At 44.1% G+C, this 14,523-nt stretch overlaps 1 protein-coding gene and 1 long non-coding RNA gene across 3 annotated transcripts in view; one reads left to right on the forward strand and one right to left on the reverse strand.

The window, feature by feature from the left end:
- PPARGC1A (PPARG coactivator 1 alpha) overlaps positions 1-14,523 on the forward strand; it is a 523,380-nt gene that overhangs the window by 259,468 nt on the left and 249,389 nt on the right. The gene's annotated exons all lie outside the window — the stretch shown is intronic.
- Positions 11,347-13,643, reverse strand: LOC148112729 (uncharacterized). Its single transcript, XR_015729087.1, has 2 exons — positions 13,424-13,643; positions 11,347-12,075 (listed from the first exon to the last, which is right to left on the reverse strand). It is a non-coding gene; the product is annotated as an uncharacterized LOC148112729 (long non-coding RNA).

Raw genomic sequence — 14,523 nt, forward strand, 5'->3', positions numbered from 1 at the left:
CAAAAGCAGAGCACTGTTACTCGGCTGACTATTCCTGTTGTGATCCAGTTGTGGTTGAAAAAGTGTGAAGCCCTTGCAGGGGAAAGAGTTAGATGTCTCCAGGAATGGTTTATGTGCACAAAACAACACACCTCAGTCCGCATAGCCCAGACACAAGTTTTTAAGTAGAGATCTTAAAACTTAAGTAGAGAGCTGTTGCTCCACTTCTCTACTTAAAAACCTGTGTCAGGGCCAGTGATGGGTTTCAATTTTTTTTACTACCGGTTTTGTGGGTGTGGCTTGTTGGGCGTGGCATGGATTGGTGGGTGTGGCATGACTTGGTGGGCGTCGCTTAGGCGTGGCAGGGGAAGGTTACTGCAAAATCCCCATTTCCTCCCAATCAGCTGGGACTTGGGAGTCAGAGAATAAATGGGGGCGGGGCCAGTCAGAATTTTTACTACCGGTTCTCTGAACTACTCAAAATTTCCACTACCGGTTCTCCAGAACTGGTCAGAACCTGCTGAAACCCACCTCTGGTCTTGGCTATGTGGACTGAGGTGTTTTGTTCAACATGGCCAAGGTTCAATAGCACAAATTGTTGCCTTGGTGTCCTTGTGTCATGAAAGACAAGCAGGAATGAAGCAGGTGCCTATTGAGACTCAAGAATGGTTCAATTTCCCAGATACATTACTGTATTTTTCGGAGTATAAGACGCTCTGGACTATAAGACACAGCTACCTTTTTTGGGGAGGAAAACAAGAAAAAAAATCTGCCTCTGCCTCCCAGCAATTTGCCTCCTTGCAGCAAACAGCAAACAGCTTGTTTCAGTTTCAGTTTCAGCACAGCCTGATAAGCACAAGAATAAAAAAATCTGCCTCTGCCTCCCAGCAATTTGCCTCCTTGCAGCAAACAACAAACAGCCTGTTTCAGTTTCAGTTTCAGCACAGCCTGATAAGCACAAGAAAAAAAAAATCTGCCTCTGCCTCCCAGCAATTTGCTTCCTTGCAGCAAACAGCCCGTTTCAATTTTAGCTTCAGCGCAGCCTGATTAGCACAAGCAGCTGATTCTCGGCTGGATCGGCCTCCTGAAGATCAGCTGTTTCAGGCTGCAGGGACTGCCATAGCCTATTGCCGCCTCCATGCACCCCATTTTCCGGGTTGGTGGGTGGTGGGGCTACATTTGGTGTATAAGACACATCCAAATTTTCACCCTCTTTTATGGGGGGAAAAAGTGTGTCTTATACTCTGAAAAATACGGTAATTTGTGGAAATGTGTGGCTTTAAAGAGGACACTGTAGGAGGAAGACGCATTAAAACCTAAACTGAGAGTTTATCTATTTTCCCTACAATGGCCAACCTTGCTAAGATAAATGGAGTTCCCCAAAGTTCACTTCCTAGAAGATATTTCAAAACTGCTTGTGGAAACATTAACAAGCGTAGTCCTTCTGCCTACCCTTGACCAAAAGATGTCCTTCAAGCCAACGTACATTGTCCTAGACTGGAAATTTGTGTAGGACAAAGAGATTTCATGCGAGTGAAAATCTATCTAAATGACAAATAGTTAGACTTGGTCATAAGAAAAATCGGTGCATCTTTTCTCAGTAGCGAGCCGATTCCGTATTGATTTATTTTGATCCGGATGCAATTTGGCTTCCCTTCAGATGACATTTCTAGACTTTAATTGTCAGGCTGCCGTCAAAGTTCTTGCAGAAGTGCACACAAAGGCTCACAAACATTTATACGAATGGGCATATCCTGGTTTAGTGCTTCCTCATATTTGCTTTCTTGAAAAAAATAAAACCAGACGAACAAGCAAATCAATCAAATCTTTATTATGATCACATACCAGCTTAAGCCCTTCTGATGGCATCTCCTAAATGCAGGATTCCCTGCTCTTGTCTTTCTTTTTTAACATTTTTTTTTAAAAATGAAATATTTCTAATTATTTTAACTTACTTATGAAATATCTTAAGAATCAACTGGATTTTGTCTCGGGTGTTTTCTTCGTTCCTCCCCCAACTCTTTCCTTTTTACTTTGACAGAAAATATTTCATTTGGGAATATACTGTAGATGTTGGTATAATAACTGATAGGAGAACTGGATGTGAAGGGCTCTTTGTTATTAAGTAAAATAGCTTTTTCTAAGAACGAAAGATGGAGGGAGAATAAAGAAGAGTAACTCCAAAAATGAGCCAAATATATAAGCTAGCGGAAAAGGACTTGTGTGTTTTTATCCTTACTCAGAAAGGTCAGGATTGTTCCACAGCAGCGGTAGAATAAGGACAACTTCGGTTAACAAACAATTGCAAAATCTGAAGAGGCTGTGAATAAATTGCAATCTTTGTCCAGTGATTAAAAGCTGCCAGTCAAAACCCAGATCTTTTGTTATACCTGAAGGATAACTACTCTTGAACACCAGCGGTGGCAAGATAGGAACTGCCTTTAACCCCACACTTAAAATCCCAATACTACATTTGAAATGGCAGTCCAACTGTTAGTATACTAGATGAGAGAGGCTGACTAAAATTTAACCTTGGAAACAGGAACAAGACTGGAGGCTCAGGGGATTAATGGCGCTGGAGATGTCTCTGCTCCGGCGGTTCGAGTCCCAACACTGCATGTAGGGGTGAGCTCCCGTCACTCACCTCAGCTTCTGTCAACCTAACAGTTTGAAAGCATGTTACATGCGAGTAGATAAATAGGTACCACTTCGGTGAGGAGACGAGCTGGTGCTCTGTGCAGGCAGTCAGATTCCTGCTGGCTCTGAACCTTCCCGGCGCCTGTTTGCAAGGCGGATCCGGGGAAGGGGAGATTGGATGCTGCTGCACTTGTCTTTCTTGTCTGGTGTGAAGCCAGCTTGCCTTCCTGTGACACCTTGAGAAGGGCACAAGCTTTTCCTACAACAAAGCTGAACAACAACAACAATAACAACAACAATAATAATAACAGCAAGATTTGGCTGTGTGATTTCCATGCTTAAATGTTTTCTGGCATTAGTGACCTACTCAAAGTATGTCTCATTAGAATGATGATTAGAGTTAGTAATTCTAATAAATAGCGGTAGGTGGTTTAGTGTTTAGTTTTAGTATCGAGAGAAAATTCTAGTATTTTCCCCCTAAAGCGGTATTTCTCTCCATTGGCCACTTTGTGTAGACTTCAGCTCCCAGAATTCCTCAGTCAGAAGGGTGACTAGTTGTTGTGGCCCGTATGTGGCCTGTGCAGCTAGTAGCTGATTCAGACAATGAGGAGGCTGGAGAAGATGTGGTGCCAGGGATTCAGCCAGGGCCTTCAGAACCTCCAGAAGCTCCCATAAGTGAAGAGGACGAAGAGGAGGAGCCTCTTCTTGATGCATGGTTGTGCAGAGCTGCCAAAAGCAGGAGTGGCTCCTCAGGAGGAGGTCTCCTCGATAGTAAGGCTTGGGGCTAATTGGCCACTCCCTTAGCCTATTTAAGGAAAAACGCCGACTGAAGCAATTTGCAGGGAACAACTTCGTTCACATACCTTCGTGTCTTGTCTTGCTTATCTTATCAGCTTCCTGCAAATTGCTTCTGGGCATTCTGCCAACCATAGTAAGTTTTCAGTTATTATTCTTTGAATTCTTGGTGGCTGTTAATGCAATTAATTAACAGCTGTTTTTGTAAAAGACTGGTTTATTCAGTAAATTAAGGTTTGAATGGACTTTGTGTGTGCTGCGTTCTTTGGGGTCCGTAGCTGGGGCAGAACACTAGGGAATTCTGGAACTTGAAGTCCACACAGCCTAACGTGGCCTTATAGCAGGGGCCTCCAAACTTGGCAACTTTAAAGACTGGTGGACTTCAACTCCCAGAAATTCCCTAGCCAGAAGTTTGAAGAACTGAAGAACCTTCTTGGATGAGAAGCAAAACGTCTTCAAGGAAGAACGAAGTATAGTTGCCTCCTGAAAAAGCACCTTTGGGACAACTGTGACCTGGGTGATGGAGAATCTCCATAGATTGTAGAGGAACATACATACGGTCTTGAAGGAGGAAGTCATCCAGTCAACCTCCACTGAACTCTGAAGCTGTGGAGGACCTGAGGAAGAAACTCAAGAGGGCCTCGTCTTGACTCTCCTTGGTACAAGGGCAGGACGAAAGACAATCAGTTAGGTTTTTAAGATTTTATTATTATACTCTACAGTAAGATAGTTGAGTTCCCCTGGTCCTTATGAAGTCTGCTTCCTAACCTCGCCTATCTCGAAGGGTTATAAGTGACTCAGGCTCAGCCAGTGTCCTTGGTGACAAGTCCAAGGATGTCACCAAGTCCGCCATCTGGAGCTACCGTCAAAAGGCCTCAGTGCAATTAACACTAGCGTTCTCCAATACACAAGAGCATAGACGGCGGGATGAGTGTCACAGCAGACTGCAAAGTTTGTTGGCTTTGCAAAGATGCTGAAAACAAAATCCGACACCTTCTCCGTATCTTCTCAATTCCAACAGCAGGGAGAGGCTGTGGCCAAGGAACTGTATAGCTGGTGCTTCACTATGGTCCTCCTTAATCCCCGGTCTCTATATGTCTGAGATCAAGTTTAGGAAATTAGGGACGGCTAATGTTGGCTTGGTTCATTGGATTTTTTTTTCTTTTTTGGGGTTTCGTTTTGTTTTCAGCAGAAAGTTGCAATTTCAAAGAGAAGGAAGGAGAAGGCTGGTGTTAATTGCACTGAGGCCCCTCTATGGCAGCTCCAGATGGCAGGCCTGGTGACATCTAATTTCTGCTGGATGAAGAAATGCTTCACAGCAGAAAGGACAAGGTGAAGAAAATGCCCAGCCAGTGATATCCATTCACTTTGCTTCCTTCTACTAGTAGTTCCTTCCTAACTAGTTCATTTGTTAATTGTTTCAATAATTTTTGAATTGTTGAAAAAAAAAATCAACATTTTTATAAAATTCTACACTACTTTGTAGACGACCCTCATTCTGTCAAAGACCTTGGAGTACTCATCTCTAACAATCTAAGTGCCAGAGCTGTAACAACATTGCCAAAAAGGCATTAAAAGTTGTTAACCTAATCTTGCGAAGCTTCTTCATTGGTAATATTGTACTGCAAACTAGGGCATACAAAACCTTTGCTAGACCAATTCTTGAATACAGCTCGTCTGTCTGGAACCCGCATTGCATATCGGACATAAATACAATCGAGAGAGTCCAGAGATATTTTACGAGAAGAGTCCTCCATTCCTCTAACCGCAATAAAGTATCTTTTGCCACCAGACTTCAAATTTTGGGCTTAGACAACTTAGAACTACACCGACTTGTAGGTCATCTAGTCCAACCCCCTGCCCAAGCTGGAGACCCTCCAACATTTCTGACAGATGGCAGTCCAGCCTCTTCTTGAAAGTCTCCAGTGATGAAGCTCCCACCACTTCCGAAGGCAACTTCTGATCCATCGGTTGATTGTTCTCACCGTCGGAAAAATTTGTGTGTGCTTGTAAGTGCGCGCAATTTGCTTTTATATTATCCTGTGCATTGCTAATGTTGGCCACCAGGAGTCAGTACATCACTGGCTGTGTCCTATTTGGGAGCCAGACGAAGACATGGATTTTCCCCCCTTGTATTGGAAATTCCCAATGACCTAGGAGTTCAATTCCCAGTGGACAGTTGGAATCCCATAGACTCCCATCTACCTGGCTGCATTAGACCTTGAATCTCAAATAGGACAAACTCACCCATATACTGCCTCCTGTTGGTCAATGCAGGTGATCCTCACTTCGTCTCTCTTAATGCCCATTCATAGTTAGGGACCGTAATGAAAAAGTCAAGTTTGTGACAATCCTTGCATTTATGACCTTTTGCTGGTCTGTAAAGCAATGGAAAGCCGAAATAAGAAGACAAGCCCGTTTGTAGGTTCACTCAGTGACTGCCTCACTTAACGACTGAGTTGTTGGTCCCCATTGCGGTTGCTAAAAAAGGACTGGCTATATTTGAAAAGGAATAAAACTCTTTTCCCTTTCTTTTTTTTAAATTTGATTTATATGCCGCCCTTCTCCGGAGACTCAGGGCGGCTTACACTGCGCTAAGCAATAGCCTTCATCCTTTTGTATATTTATACAAAGTCAGCTTATTGCCCCCACAAACTGGGTCCTCAATTTACCTACCTTAGAAAGGATGGAAGGCTGAGTCAACCTTGAGCCTGGTGAGATTCGAACCTGCAGTAAATTGCAGGCAGCTGTGTTAATAACAGGGTGCATTAAACCACTGTACTACCAAGGCTTTCTGGTGAAACATCACTGACTAGGTGGCTCAGTGGCTAAGACACTGAGCTTGTTGATCAGTAAGGTCGGCAGTTCAGCGGTTTGAATCCCTAGTACAGGTCTCCTGAATTATTTCAAGCCACTATGGAAAAGTAGCAGAATGATTTGCATTAGAATAGAACAGAATTCTTTATTGGCCTAGTGTGATTGGACACACAAGGAATTTGTCTTTGGTGCATACGCTCTCGGAGTAGATAAAAGGAAAGATACATTCGTCAAGAATCATAAGGTACAACACTTAATGATAGTCATAAGGAAGCAATATCAATATAAATCGTAAGGATACCAGCAAGTATACCATCTTCTGAAGAAGACTTCGCCAAGCGTGTTTCACTTTTCTTCTTTATCCTGTAACTGCTATTCTAATAGCAAATCCTTCATAAAACTTATTACATTCTTGATTAAATTATTTTTCCATTGATATATAATTTTATGGCACTACTCCCCCCCAAAAAAACAAAAACAAAAAAAAAAAAACAAAAAAAAAAAACGGTGTTATTAGCAAGTTTTAGAAAATACACTTTTCCCAAAAGGTTTCCACAATTTTGATCACTACTGTATACCTGAAAGGCTCAAAAGGTAGATTTTATTTATTTTATTTTATTTTATTTTATTTTGAATTTGTATACCGCCCTTCTCCCTGAGGACTCAGGGTGGTGTACAGCCAAGTAAAAACATGATGCTTGCTGATCGCTTTAAACGAAATCCTTTTTTTAAAAAAAATTATTTACTTGCAAAAAGAAGAAAATCAATTACAAGAAGTTGACCGTCCATCCCGTCCTATTTTGTTAAATCCAATAATTCCAGGGGTTTGTGGCAGGGGTGAAATCCAGCAGGTTCTAACAGGTTCTGGAGAACCAGTAGTGGAAATTTTGAGTAGTTCGGAGAACCGGCAAATACCACCTCTGGCTGGCCCCAGAGTGGGGTGGGAATGGAGATTTTGCATTATCCTTCCCCCAGGAGTGGGGAAGGAATAGGGATTTTGCAGTATCCTTCCCCTGGAGTTGGGAAGGAATGGGGATTTTGCAATATCCTTCCCCCAGGAGTGAGGAGGGAATGGGGATTTTGCAGTATCCATCCCCTGGAGTTGGGAAGGAATGGGGATTTTGCAATATCCTTCCCCCAGGAGTGAGGAGGGAATGGGGATTTTGCAGTATCCATCCCCTGGAGTGGGGTGGGAATGGGGATTTTGCAATATCCTTCCCCTGCCACGCCCACTAAGCCACGCCCACAGAACCGGTAGGGAAAAAATTTGGATTTCACTCCTGGCTTGTGGCCTTTCTTCCGATTGCCAACTCTAAGCAGTTGGAACGGTTGTCTGAATGTACTTCTCTGTCACAGTTTCCTCCCCCCGGCTTACGTCTTGGAGCACAATACAGAGTTAAACCCTATTGAAAAGGGTACAGTGAGAACAAACATTGCATTACATTTCTCCGTAAGCCGCTTCCTTGCCAATCATTTGGTTTCCGGAAGGCCTGTGTGAATAAATAACAATAATAATAATAATAAAAAATAGATCTTCGTTAGTCTATAAATAATTGCAACCTGAGCTGGGCTGACAAATTGCTTTTGGCAGAGGATCCCATGAACAGGGAGGCACCGAGCAAAGAGATCTGGTGACCACCTGCAAACAAAACACGCTGGAGATGGGATCTTTCCAGAAAACCGGGAGGAAAAATTGGGACGGGTGTTCCGTTTTTATTTCTCTCTATCCCGCCTTTTTTATTTTTTACAAGTAAACTGAAGATGAACGTAGCCCACACAGCTTCCTCCTCCTATTTTCCCCACAACAACAATACTGCGAGGTAGGTTGGGTTGAGAGGGAGGGACTGGCTCCAAGTCATTGAGCCAATCCCTTAGCCATCATGGCTAAGGCGGGACTAGAACTCCCGGTCTCCTGGTGATTGGCTCAAGGTCACCTGTCTGGCTTTCATGGCTAAGGCAGGACTAGAACTCACCATCTCCTGGTGACTGGCTCAAAGTCATCCAGCTGGCTTTCATGGCTAAGACGGGACTAGAACTCACCGTCACCTGGTGATTGGCTCAAAGTCACCCAGCTGGCTTTTGTGGCTAAGGCAGGACTAGAACTCCCAATCTTCTGGTGATTGGCCCAAAGTCACGCAGCTGGCTTTCATGGCTAAGGCGGGACTAGAACTCACCGTCTCCTGGTGATTGGCTCAAAGTCATCCAGCTGGCTTTCGTGGCTAAGACGGGACTAGAACTCACCGTCACCTGGTGATTGGCTCAAAGTCACCCAGCTGGCTTTTGTGGCTAAGGCAGGACTAGAACTCCCAATCTTCTGGTGATTGGCCCAAAGTCACGCAGCTGGCTTTCATGGCTAAGGCGGGACTAGAACTCCCGGTCTCCTGGTGATTGGCTCAAGGTCACCTGTCTGGCTTTCATGGCTAAGGCAGGACTAGAACTCACCGTCTCCTGGTGATTGGCCCAAAGTCACCCAGCTGGTTTTCATGGCTAAATGGTTCTAGAACTTCCAGTCTCCTAGACTGCTGGACATGATGTTTTACAGCCTCAGAATAAACAGCTGGGACGTTGGGGCTTTTTTATTCTTTTCTTTTTGGGGGAAAGAATGTTTCAAAATTGTTTTTAAAATCGAATCACAAGAAATGCTAAAATACCAGAAGGCTTCCACTTAGGCTTTGATTGGTCGTTTCCAGCTGATTTATGGCTTTCCCTGGACAAATTTGGCAAGTTGAGTTCTGTACCTCCAGGTACTTTAGGGCTTCCCGGTAGTGCTGTAGCCATCTTTCCAGATATTAACTGTATCTCTCTCCCTTATGAACCCTTTACCATTCTCTCGCTTCACTCAAAACGTTTATGTCTCTTTCTCTCGCTCTCCGAGAAAATGCTTCTGGTTCAGGACGGAATCTCTTTGTAGGAGAGAGTCCCGCTTTGCAGATTCATTCTCTCTCTCCCTCCCTCCCTCTCTCCTCTCTTTCTCTCCCCTTTCTTTCTCTCTCCCTCTCCCTCTCTTCTCTTCCTCCTCTCTCTTCTCTTTCTCTCTCTCCCCTCTTCTTGCTCTCTCCTTTCTCTCACTCTCTCTTCTCTCTTACTCTCTCCTCTCCCTTTCTCTCTCCTCTCTCTCCCCCTTCTCTCCTTGCTCTCATTTCTGTCTCCTCTTTCTCTCCCTTCTCCTCTCCTCTTTCTCTCTCCTCCTCCCCTCTTTCTCTCTATCCCCTCTTCACTCCTTCTTCTCTCTTCTCTTTCACTCTCTCCTCTCTCTTACTCTCTCCTCTCTTTCCTCTCTCACTCTCCTCTCCCTTTCTCTCTCTCTCCTCTCTCTCCTTGCTCTTGTTTCTCTCCTCTCTCTTCTCTTTCTCTCCCTTCTCCTCTGCACTTTCTTCCTCTCCTCTCTCTCTCCCCTTTCTCTCCTTGCTCTCGTTTCTCTCTCTCTCCCTCCTCTCCCTCCTCTTTCTCTCTCTCCCCTCTTCACTCCTTCTTCTCTCCTCTCTTTCACTCTCTCCTCTCTCTTACTCTCTCCTCTCTTTCCTCTCTCACTCTCCTCTCCCTCCTCTTTCTCTCTCCTCTCCTCCTCTCTTCTTTCTTTCTCTCTTTCTTCTCTCTCTTCTCTTTCTCTCCCTGCTCCTCTCCTCTTTCTTCTCTCTCTCCCCTTCTCTCTTTGCTCTCGTTTCTCTCTCTCTCCCACCTCTCTCTCCTCTTTCTCTTTGCTCTCGCCTCTCTCATGTCTCTCTCCTCTCTCTCCTCTCTCTCACCTTCTCCCTTTGCTCTTGTTTATCTCTCTCTCCTCTCTTTCCTCTCATTCTCTCTCTCCCACCCACCCACCCCCTCTCTCCCCTTCCCCTCCCTCTCTCTCTCCCTGCCCCTTTCTTTCTCTCTCCTCTCTCTCCTTGCCCCCCTCCCCCTCCCCCTCCCCCTCCCCCCCTCTCTCTCTGACTAATCAATGTATTCTCTCATTGTCCCTCTTGAATGGGTCAGCCCACTGCTCCCAAATTAAGGAAGGACATCCAGTTCTCGTGGTGTGCCTTCTTCCTAAGGATTGTAGGGTGGTGTGATGTGGCATCGGCTCCATCTGAAGACAGGCGGACCCTACGGTAGTTCACGGTTCTGAAGATTACCCTAATTACAAGTGATCAACATCCAGAGATTTCATGTCCTTCATATTCACCCAGACTCCCTCCCCACGGTCCCCGGCAAGCCGCAGAGAGGAAATTCACAGATAGGGAAGACTGCACCAGTAGTTTAGCGGAGTAAGATTTATGACTAGGCTTTCCAAATATGTTGATCTCTTTAATTATAATAGTTTGGGCCTGCTGTTAGCTTTTCATTACAATAAGGAAACTGAGATAGAATCGGAGAAGCATTTCACCTAGAGCGGGCTTAGCATCTAGGCTGTCTGAAACTGGACTTGCCACATTTGTTATATTTATTTAATCTATTAAGAGAATTGATATGCCCCACTCAACTCACAGTGATGCTGGGCTCCTGCCCTCCACGGACTTCTAGAGTTCGTCCAAATTCATTGTGTCGATGACAACATCCAACCACCGCATCCTCTGCCTTCCCCTTCTCCTTTGGCCTTCCATCTTTCCCAACATCAGGGTCTTCTTCAAGGAGCCCTCACTTCTCATTGGGTGGCCAAACGTATTTGAGCTTCAGCTTCAAGATCTGTCCTTCTAAAGGACACTCAAGGTTGATTTCCTTTAGGATCGACCGATTGGATCTCCAAGGGACCTTCAAGAATTTTGTCCAAAACCTCCAATGCAAGCCCCAATAACTTTTGCTCCCAGTGACAAGCTTCAACCAAGTCCTTGATGGACTCCATCACTCTTATATGGAAAGGATAGGATAGGATAGGATAGGATAGGATAGGATAGGATAGGATAGGATAGGATAGGATAGGATAGGATAGGAGTAGAGTAGAGTAGAGTAGAGTAGAGTAGAGTAGAGTAGAGTAGAGTAGAGTAGAGTAGAGTAGAGTAGAGTAGAGTAGAGTAGAGTAGAGTAGAGTAGAAGTAGAGTAGGGTAGAAGTAGGGTAGAACAGAACAGAACAGAACAGAACAGAACAGAACAGAACAGAACAGAACAGAACAGAACAGAACAGAACAGAACAGAACAGAATAGAATAGAATAGAATTCTTTATTGGCCAAGTGTGATTGGACATACAAGGAATTTGTCTTCGGTGCATACGCTCTCAGTGTACATAAAAATACATTCATCAAGAATCATAAGATACAACACATAGTGATAGTCATAGGATACTAAATAAGCAATCAAAAACATACTAGAAAACTAAATAAAACAATATAAATCATAAAGATACAAGCAACAAGGTTATAGTCCTAAGTGGGAGGAGATGGGTGATGGGAACGATGAGAAGATTAATAGTAATGCAGACTTAGTGAATAGTTTGACAGTGTTGAGGGAATTATTTGTTGAGCAGAGTGATGGCGTTCAGGGAAAATCTGTCCTTGTGTCTAGTTGTTCTGGTGTGCAGTGCTCTGTAGAGTCGTTTTGAGGGTAGGAGTTGAAGCAGTTTATGTCCAGGATGCGAGGGGTCTGTAGATATTTTCACAGCCCTCTTTTTGACTCGTGCAGTATCCAGGTCCTCCATGGAAGGCAGGTTGGTAGCCATTGTTTTTTCTGCAGTCCTAATTGTCCTCTGAAGTCTCTGTCTGTCTTGTTGGGTTGCTTCTAGTACAGGACCACTTTAGTTGCTATTCACCTGTTAAGAGGTTCAAATTTTTGGAAGCTCTTTCTGTAATTCATATCCTTGTTCTTACATCTACCTGGTCACAGGCAGTATAAAAATATTGTGTAGTGATTACAGCATTGGCAGCCCTAAAAATAAGCTCTGAGAGTGGGAGAGAGAGAGAGAAAGGAGATGGATTTTCTATCTGTAAATTCTTCCTATCTTCCTTCCTACTTGAAATTACCATAATTTCAGCTTTGAACAGAAATTTGCCCAAAACACTCCTCAAAAAAGAGATGTAGGGGGGGATTGAAAGAGAAGTAGCATCCGAGAATTATGGAGCTTGTGATAGGCCACGTACCATATTTTTCGGAGTATGAGATGCAATATCAGCGTAGAAAGTCTGCTAAGCAATTGTCCATATAAAACCCATAATCAATGAAAAGGGACGTAGGGTATCAATAAATTCAGAGGGCTATTAAATTGCCAACTGAATTGAGCAGGCTTGATGATTGTTAAATAAGAGAAAATATTTCAGATTACCAGAATTTGATATTATAGGAAAGGAGTTTGGGGGGGAAAAAGGAAATAAATGATATTATTTTAACTGCTGGCCTTCTGCTCTGCCACATTTTAGTTGAGAACAGGGGTTAAAAAGCAAGCTGTGATAATTTCTTTATCTACAAATTAATAGCATACTTCTAAAAATAAAGGTAAAGGTTCCCCTCGCACATATGTGCTAGTCATTCCCGACTCTAGGGGGCAGTGCTTATTTGACATTTCAAAGCCGAAGAGGCAGCGCTGTCCGAAGACGTCTCCGTGGTCATGTGGCCGGCATGACTCCACGCCAAAGGTACACGGAACGCTGTTATCTTCCCACCAAAGGTGGTCCCTATTTTCCTACTTGCATTTTTTACCTGCTTTCGAACTGCTAGGTTGGCAGAAGCCGGGACAAGTCACGGGAGCTCACCCCGTTACGCGGCACTCGGGATTCGAACCGCTGAACTGCCGACCTTTTTGATCGACAAGCTCATCGTCTTTAGCCACTGAGCCACTGCGTCCCATAAAAAGCCTTTAAAACACCAACTCCTGGTTTTCTGAGTCACATTTATCAAATGCCGGGGGTATCAAAGTTTTGCTATTTATTGTGTTTCTTTAATCAATTGTATGGCCTTTGTTCATTCAACATAAAAGCCCAGATATTGTCTTTTTTCATTCCTTTAAAAAAAAAAAAAAGGGGGGGGTACCCAAGGGAAAAGGAATACTAAATTAGATGGGAATGTTTTATGTCAACGGTAACCTTTCTGCTGGGCTCTTCAGATAAAACTGAATATTGGGAGGGAAAAAAAAACGCAAGGCGTAGAGAAAGGAAAAAGATAACTCCCTCTCTTATTCATCTTCGTCTAAAATCTATTTTACCGCTGCGGTTTGTTGGCATTGTTTGATGATACGGCACCCGAGCAGAGTATTAGATTATAAGCAAAAAGGAGATTCCCAACTTAATACTTACTTGTAGAAATCGAAGTATTCTTTTCTTCCCCCTTTAATATCTCAGCATCTTCCCCCAAAGTACCTGCCACATTTCGAATTGTGCTCTCCTCCTCATTTATCATCACATTACGCTTACGCGTAGCGGTGCAGACTTCGGGAAGGCCTCTCCCATAAGAAGGAGGGGTGGAGGGAGAAAGACAGAAAATCCGGTGAGTGAATGGTTCACATTCTTTCCTACCGTGATTTATTTCCGTCACAAGACTTAAATGTTATATCGCAAGGCAGATGCCTTGTCTGTATCAAGTCACGGCTATCCTTCCGTGCCTTTTCTTTTCTTTATTTATTTTAACTCGGAGCACATGATGCTATTTTCAGATACGTTTTGGAAGGGCTTTCGTTCTGCGCGTGCCTGTGTGTTGGCAACTCACGGCGAGTTGCGCTGGTGTTGGATCACACGTGTCATTTTTTTTAACCCAGATTTTTTTTTCCTCCTGATTCTCGACCCCCGTTTAAGGAGATCCGCAACCAAAGGCCCAATATTAGATTAAACAGGCCTCTCTGAAATGGAGGGACACTTGCAAAGGCGGATTTCGGCAGGTTCTGACCAGTTCTGGAGAACCGGTAGCGGAAATTTTGAGTAGTTCGGAGAACCGGCCAATACCACCTCTGACTGGCCCCACCCCCATCTATTCTCTGCCTCCCAGGTCCCAGCTGATCGGGAGGAAATGGGGATTTTGCAGTATCCTTTCCCTGGAGTGGGGTGGGAATGGAGATTTTACAGTATCCTTCTCCTGCCACACCCACCAAGCCACGCTCACCAAGCCATGCCACACCCAACAAGCCACACCCATACAACCAGTAGTAAAAAATTTTGAAACCCACCACTGGACACTTGGATTCCCACGAGGGACGAAGGGCTGCAGGAGTTAAACCAGGCTTAATAGCAGTAACTGTGAGTGGGATCTTGAAGTCCTAGTGGACAATCAGTTAAATATGAGCCAGCCTTGTGCTGCAGCAGCCCAAAAAACCAATGCAATCCTAAATTGCATTAACAGAGGGATGCAATCAAGATCAAGGGAGGTACTAATACCACTCTATAAAGCCTTAGTAAGACCACAC

The sequence above is a fragment of the Pantherophis guttatus genome, chromosome 8 (genome assembly GCF_059756535.1).
Source record: "Pantherophis guttatus breed Tessera chromosome 8, ASM5975653v1, whole genome shotgun sequence".
Taxonomy (NCBI): Eukaryota; Metazoa; Chordata; class Lepidosauria; order Squamata; family Colubridae; genus Pantherophis; species Pantherophis guttatus.